This window comes from Colossoma macropomum, unplaced genomic scaffold (assembly GCF_904425465.1).
Source record: "Colossoma macropomum unplaced genomic scaffold, Colossoma_macropomum, whole genome shotgun sequence".
NCBI classification, from domain to species: Eukaryota; Metazoa; Chordata; class Actinopteri; order Characiformes; family Serrasalmidae; genus Colossoma; species Colossoma macropomum.
In genome coordinates, this window is record NW_023494806.1 from 18,946,170 (window position 1) to 18,954,590 (window position 8,421).

Here is an 8,421-nt window from a genome sequence, read left to right on the forward strand (position 1 = left end):
AGTGAGTTGGTGAACTTACTGTGGCTTGTATAAAATTGAAACAGTACAAAAACTTACCTGATCAGCTTCATTGTTTTTTTTCACAATTTTGCAACATGTTTAGCTCTGTATTACATCACTTTTCCTTTTAACAACACTTAAATATTGTTTGGGCACTTAAGACAACTGACCCAGTTCTGAAAGCTAATTTTTTGCTGTTCTTCCAGTAAATTCACTTCTGAAAAATGAATATTTGTTTTGGCCATTCTTCTGTTACATACTATCTTCAGTTGTGCAACTGTAGGGGGCTCTTCATTACAATATTTTGCACTTTTTAATGCACCACACATTTTAATGGGAGAGAGGTATGGACTGTTTTATAGGCCAGTCTAGCACTTGTACACTTTGATTACACAGCCCATGCCTTTGTCACATGCACAGAATGTGGCTTATGTATGTCCCTAAAAAAGATGTTGTCCAGAAGGCAACACATTTCTCCAAACGTGTATATATCTTTCAGCAATAATTGGCCCTTTACAGACAGCATTTATTGACAACAGTTTGTCAAAGTATTCCAGACCATGCTGTTTTTTAATGCAGTGCCATCTGAGAGACACAAATGTCACTGAACAGCCTTTGTGAGTGAAGCTCAGGCCATCCATGCTGAACCCTCTTTCAAAGTTTCTTAGATCTTTTCCTCCTGGAATCTCAATCCAAAATCAAGATTAACTGGTCTTGCTCAGTATTTTTCATACATTACATCAAAAAGCCTCGAAAAGTTTGCTTCAGTAACTTGATTAATATCAGACCAGTTATACCAGTTTGCAGTGACAGCACCTTTGGTCTAAAACTAGGACTGCTTAACATAAGATCCCTTACTCCTAAAGCCGTCGTTGTAAATGAAATTATTACTGATCACGGTTTTGATGCTCTGTGCTTCACAGAAACGTGGATTAGACCTGATGAATACTTCAGCCTAAACAAAGCCACACCCCCAGGCTACAGCTATGCACATAGCCCTCGTTTAAGCGGCCAAGGTGGAGGTATAGCAACCATCCATACTAAAGCTTTAGGCGTGAGCCAGAAAGTAGGCTATACATTCTCTTCTTTTGAAGTTCTTTTTCTTAATATAAGTGATCAAGGAACAAATAAAAATTCCTTTGCACTAATTACAGTCTACAGGCCACCAGGGCCGTATTCTCAGTTCTTACAGGAATTCACTGAGTTTCTATGAAGTCTAATAATGCTTTCAAATAAAATAATAGTTGTCGGAGATTTTAATATCCACTTTGACAATCCTCAAGATGCACTAAGCAAGGCATTTACATCTATCATAGACTCCATAGGTTTCACCCAAATCATAAAGGTGCCCACACACTACCACAACCACACTCTAGACTTAATACTGACCTTTGGTGTAGACATAGATAACTTAGCCATTCTCCCCCAGAGCACAGCAGTCTCAGATCATTACTTAATCTCATATGAAATTCACTTTAGTGGTAATATGCGTTCATCACCATGTTATTGGGTCAAGCGGACAATAACTCCCTCCACAGCTGATAGCTTTATTAGAAACCTTCCAAAATTATCAGCTTCTGTCAGCTGTCCATCTAATCCTACCGAGTTAGATATTATGACCAAGCTCTTAGAGGAAATTTTTCGATCTACCATAGATAGTGTGGCTCCATTAAAAAGTAAAATAGTAAGGCAGAAAAAACTCGCCCCTTGGTATAATGAACACACTTGGGCTTTAAAACAGACTGCCAGACAACTTGAGCGAAAATGGCGCCTGACTAAGCTAGAAGTGTTCCAGTCCTCCTGGAAGGAGAGCCTTATAGACTATAGAAGAGCACTTGCTACAGCACGCTCAGCCTATCTCTCCTCTCTCATAGAAAACAATAAGAATAATCCTAGATTACTTTTCAGCACAATCCCTAAAATAACAGAGAACAAAACAGTTAGTGAACCCCAGATGCCATCAGCCTGTAACAGCAATGATTTTATGAACTTCTTTAGTGATAAAATTTAAAAAATTAGGCAGAAAATTCAGAATACACAATTAAACTCTATAAACCTGCTGCCTTATAATGCCAGCCTCAACCTTGAAAATATTATAATCCCTGCAGAGAGGCTGGAATCATTTACCTTACTCCAAGAAAATGAACTAGTTAAAATAGTCTCTTCCGCAAAATCATCTACTTGTATGTTAGATCCGATTCCTACAGGTTTACTCGAGGAAATTTTGCCAGAAATAACCAAGCCTATTCTGTCAATAATAAACTCTTCTCTTAGCCTTGGGTACATCCCAAAATCTCTTAAACTAGCAGTAATTAGACCGCTGATTAAGAAAGCGAACATCGATCCATGCGAACTATCAAATTATAGACCCATCTTGAATCTCCCCTTTATATCAAAGATCTTGGAAAAAGTTGTAGCAAAACAATTAAGCTCCTATTTGCATAGGAATGAAATGCATGAAAAATTTCAATCTGTCTTTAGGCCACATCATAGTACAGAAACAGCACTACTAAAAATTGTAAATGATCTATTATTATTTTCTGACCAAGATAATGTGTCCTTGTTAGTCCTCCTCGATCTTAGTGTGGCATTTGACACAATAGACCACGCTATCTTACTAGACAGACTAGAAAACCTTGTAGGGGTAACAGGAATAGTTCTTTCCTGGTTCAGGTCCTACCTCACTGATCGCTATCAGTTTATTAACGTAAACAGTGAATCATCTGTTCTCACAAAAGTAAAGTATGGTGTTTCCACAAGGCTCTGTTTTAGGACCTGTATTATTCACATTATATATGCTACCACTGGGCACCATTATCAGTAAACACGGCATAAATTTCCACTGCTATGCCGATGACACTCAGTTATATTTAGCAAGTGACCCAGATGATAAAATTAAACTTAGCAAGATTGAAGACTGTATAAAAGACATAAAGGACTGGATGTCGAGTAACTTTCTCCTTCTAAACTCGGATAAAACAGAGGTTCTGCTTCTTGGTCCAAAAGCTGCTAGAAACAAACTGTCTGATTTTACACTTAAACTTAACAATTTCTCAGTTGCACCAAGCTCATCTGTAAAAAAACCTTGGTGTCATTATAGACCCTGATCTGTCCTTTGATGCACAGAAAAGTTAGTTCATGCATTTATTACTTCGAGGCTAGACTATTGTAATGCCCTGCTGGCTGGAAGTCCCAGCAAAAGCCTTAACAAGGTCCAGAACGCTGCAGCCAGAGTCCTTACAAGAACCAGAAAGTTTGACCATATCAGCCCAGTTTTATCAACCTTACACTGGTTACCAGTTAAATTTCGGATTGATTATAAAATTCTCTTACTGACTTACAAAGCACTAAACGGACTCGCCCCTCTGTACCTGAGTGAACTTCTCTCTCACTATGAACCATCACGCCTACTTAGATCACAAGGTGCTGGCTTACTATTAGTACCTAGAACTAATAAAGTTACATTAGGGGGGAGAGCTTTCTCATACAAAGCCCCCCGGCTTTGGAATAGTCTTCCTGTTAAAGTTCGGGACTCAGACACAGCCTCAGTGTTTAAGTCTAAGCTAAAAACTTACTTGTATAGTCAAGTAATTAGTTTTCCCTGTCAGTTCTATATCTGCCAGAGTCTCTGCTAACACTGTAATTTGTGATCGGTCACCCATTACAGAACTGACTCTCTGTGTGTTTTCCTTTCTTTTCTTCGCCGAGTTGAACAGCTGCCCATCCTGTGCATTCTGATGCTGCTGCCTCTTCTGCCTTGATCGGGTGCCACTGCTCGCCAGCCCTCTGGACCGGCTTACCAACATTGAGCCTCCTGCTGTACAACGCCATGCAAACCTCATCCTCACAACCTGACCCCACTGATACTACTGCTGTTGCTACATGAACTAATCAAAATTAATCATTTGAACTAATCAATCATTTAAACTAATCAAATTAATCAATCACCCATTACAGAACTGACTCTGTGTGTTTTTCCTTTCTTTCCTTTGCTGAGTTGAACAGCTGCCCATCCTGTGCGTTCTGATGCTGCTGCCTCTTCTGCCTTGATCGGGTGCCACTGCTCGCCGTGCAAACCTCACCCTCACAACCTGACCTCACTGATGCTGCTGCTGCTGCATGAACTAAACTAATCAAATTAATCGTTTGCTCCACCTCTTTTCCCTGTTTTTGTACTATAATACTTTATACTAACAATGTTTACTATCCGGTGTCGACCAGAGGAGAATGGGTTCCCCTTCTGAGCCTTGGTTCCTCTCAAGTTTTCCTCCTGTTTCTCTTAGGGAGTTTTTCCTTGCCACTGTCACCACTGGCTTGTTCATGGGGGCTTGGACCTGGATTTCTTTTTGTAATGCTGATTTCCTTGTAAAGCTGCTTTGTGACAACACCTGTTGTAAAAAGCGCTATATAAATAAACTTTACTTACTTACTTACTATTACAGAGCACTGTAGTATGTTAATAGCAAATAATATTCTGTGTAAATTTTTGATAATTTGATGAATTTAATGATAATTTGAAGTAAGATTCAGGGGGGCTTCTTACCAGGGGTGTCGCCTGGCATCGGCTTTTGGGGGCTGTAGCCCTGATTATTTTTTTTACCAGCTCTGAATCTTCCCCTGCTCCTTAAAAGCGAGAGAGAGAGGAAGAAAGACAGAGAGTGCGAATGAGATGAGAGTGCAAGGGATTAAATGCATGAGTCTGAAATTTCTACAGATAAAAAAGCAAAACAATAATCATTTAAATGTATAAAAGTAAATAAATTGTTTTAAAAAAGCTAAGTTCATTAAACATCAAATAGTAAGTTAACATAACAGTTATCATGCGTGTTACATTCTGTTAATTCGTAATTTGAAGCACAATAATATCCTGATTTTAGGGCAGCCAGGTTACTTAGTTTTTTAAGTCCGAATCAGTTTTTACAGTGTACATAAAAATCATTCAATTCGAGACCAGTGTTGTACATGAAAAAATATACTGGACTTTTACAAAATATACAAACTATTTTTAGGGCCCTGCAGACCTCTAACCTCTAACAGTGTTTATCAGCACACAAAATGGCCAAGCGGAACCCTTCATTTTAGTGTGAATGACTATATAGCTTTAAAACACTACAGATAAAATGTTTTTGTCTTAGCAGTAGATTTTAGAAGAAACCTGTAGAAGAGATTGATGTTAAGAGACAGGAAATGTGCAGAGAACTTTAATAATGTCATTACTGGGCAAACATCTGACACTTTTTTAATTTTCTGTTGTTTCATTCTATGTTTTCATTCTTCCTTTCTTTTGCTTTTTTATTATTTTGTTTCTAAGACACTCCAATCAACATTGCTGAATCAATGCACATTTTGTTGATCTGTAAAATAAAAAAAAATAAAAAAAAACAGTCTAAAGGGATGAAATCTCAAAATAATTCTACATCTTTACGTACCCAGCCAACACCTCTGCTTCTTACCACAGGCTCCCATTTGGGACATATTGCCCCAAATGTGTGTAGGTTTATGCATCATCATCCTGTAAGTGATAAACTCTTGCATACATATGATTTAGCTTTACAGTAAATAGACATTGTTCTTAAGTGGGGTATTTTCCCCTATTATGCTTTGAATGCAGGTAAGTCTACAAAACCCATCTTGTACATTTCCCTGGTTAAGTGTTCTGATGATTTTAAACTGAAATTTTTATATATTCGTAATTTTAGTCATTGAAAATGTGCTGATAGTGATTTGTGTCCAGAAGTTGCTATTGTGAGAAATGGTCAGCTCATTTTCCCGTTCTGCAGTTGGACTGATGTGAGTGTGTTGTCCTGAGTGAGCAGTTTCTATCATTTGGAGAGCAATTTTTTAAGGGTATCTACTTGTTGAATTTCTTCTGCTAATAAGCAGATTTTTGTGTTTTATGTTGAGTTTGGAGCTGATGACGGATTGAACTGAAGATGTTGGAGGTTTCTGTTAAAGCTGTGCTTCTGCAGCGATTTTGAACTGTTAGAAATCCGTTATTTGTGAATGTGTGCTGTAGATGTGTTCTTCCTTTCTGTTTGTAGATGTTGAAAATTGCAGGTGTTTTCTGCAGTGGGTGGTCCGGGTTCTGTTAGGTGGGTGTATTTACTTGTGAGATGTTGATTTTAACTCAATCTGCTGTCTGTATTTTTCCATATTCTTCCTCCCAATCTCAATCTGCTTTCATTACCACCTTTCATTCTGCCCTCTGATTCAGTTTCACACTTTCTTCTTCCTTTCTGCTGTTTTTCTATTTCTTTCCTCTTCTCTGTGCTTTTTCTCTCACTTCTTTACTTTAGGTGTCATTTTGCTAAAAGTGATACGATGTGAGGATTTTTAATTAATTAGGTCTAAATGCAACATGATTTCACACAATAGCTTATTGGTGTAAAAGAATGATGCACACGTGTCAGTGCCTGCAGGCTTCTCTACAACACACAGACACATCAAAAAGGCTAGCAGCCTGTGTACATACATAATTACACTTGTTATGAGAAATTCTGTCTTAAACACACTGATAACTTTTACATGCCATATTAATCATGAGAATGATAAATGATCATAATAAACTACAATGGCTTTAAAAGGTGTCTTTTTTACCTGACATGTTCAGCAAATTGGTGCAAAAATTAAACCCCACTTTTTAAAATAATTCATGAAAATTTTATAACTTCATATATCATTTTTACTTATACAACAGATATTTCCGACCTTACAATCTGATTGGTTAAGAAGCGTTCTAACTTGCCTTTTGTCTAAATTGGCTTTTCACACCAAAACTGTATCAATCCGTTCTGCCAAGTAACCAGTGACGTGATGCTGGGAAACGACAAGCTTTATGCACACAAACCTTAGTTGTTTTGTATTTGTGCTAATACATAATGAGACATTGATTAAATTGGTGATTTCAAGATAACATTTAACCTGCAGCCTGTTTCGCCAGACTCTGAAGAAGACTGTGACTGCAGACGCACATCAAGTTGTGAATGTGCCATCACCATGAAGACTGTTAGGTCGACTGCAGTGATGTCAGAACAACTGAACACACCAGAAATGGCTAGAAATAGTACAGTTCGGCCTCTCGGCTGACAATGAGGTGAGGAAACATGGGTTTGTGCAATTAGGAGGGACAAAAATTTTTTTTTGCTATATAGAGGAGAAATATCTTTGTGTTGGCATTTCACCGCTGTTGATTAATGTTACACCGAAAGTTGTTTGTGCTTTAAAGTTGGTGCTGGTCAGAGTTGCTTTCAGTGGAACAATTCTCATGTTTCCCCTCAAAAACTGTTGGCAAGTGCTCTGCAGGGAGCTGGTGGTTGTGGAAATTGTCAGTAGCAAACAGTGACATTAGTTTCTCTCTATTAACATTCCCACTCTCACCAACTCATCCACGACTGTCCCCCTCAGCAAGCTTGCAAGCTTGGGGTTGCAGTTTCTCAGGATGAGACACAGGCACAATTCTAGAAAATGAAATCCCTTATACCTTCATGATTTCCTTGTCTGCGGTCCCTAAAGTGTATTCCTGCTTCAAACTTATAATCCTCTGCAGCAAAGGATCTAATGAAAACAGCCTTGTGCACACAGCTAAAAACCCCTCACATTCCCCTATGAAGGCAAGAGGGTCTGGTTCCTCCCAAGCTCCATATTTGCACACTGAACAGACCCTCAGCAACACAGCTGGTTTGGCCTAAACCTAAGGTGTGCATTAGGTTTTATAACAAGACAAAAGTGCAAAATCGGGAGAGCAGTGGAAATGGACTGAGTGACAGTAAGTGGGTCATCTGATTGAATTTTTTCAAATATTTAAATAAAATATTTAGAAAGGATTTTTGTTGATTTAATAAATGCCAGTAATTCCCTGTGCAAATCAGTAGCACCTTAATCATGAGTCCTTAAAGAACTTGCAGGATTTTTGCTTTTAAATTTTGCCAAACTTACGTGATTATGTTTTACAACCAGTTCAGCAGACAGTTAACAGGCCCTAATTAGGCTTTAAGTGGAAATACTTGCTAAGGGTTAACTAAAAACCTGCAATATACAAAAGTAAATAATGTGTTACAAGTATGTCTTACAAGCCTCAAATGTAAGTCTTCAAGCTAAAGTAGGTTTTTTAGGCTGCCACAAGTAGTATTAAAGAAAGTTCATATAGACTAGATGACTTGATGCTACTATTAGCTTGGCATTAGGGGAAATTATATTAGCAGTAATTAGGCGATGGTACTCAAAAAGGACCTCATTCACCAACCGTTTTTAAGAAGAAATTTCTTCTTAAAACCCACTTACACAGTTTTCACAAAGATTATGACATTCACCAATGTTTTTTTTCATTTTCAAGAGCACAAAGGTGTGGACAGTTCTGTGGTTTAAGAACATGTCATGAATCTGACAAACTTCTTCTTAAGACATTTTTCAGGAACACATTTA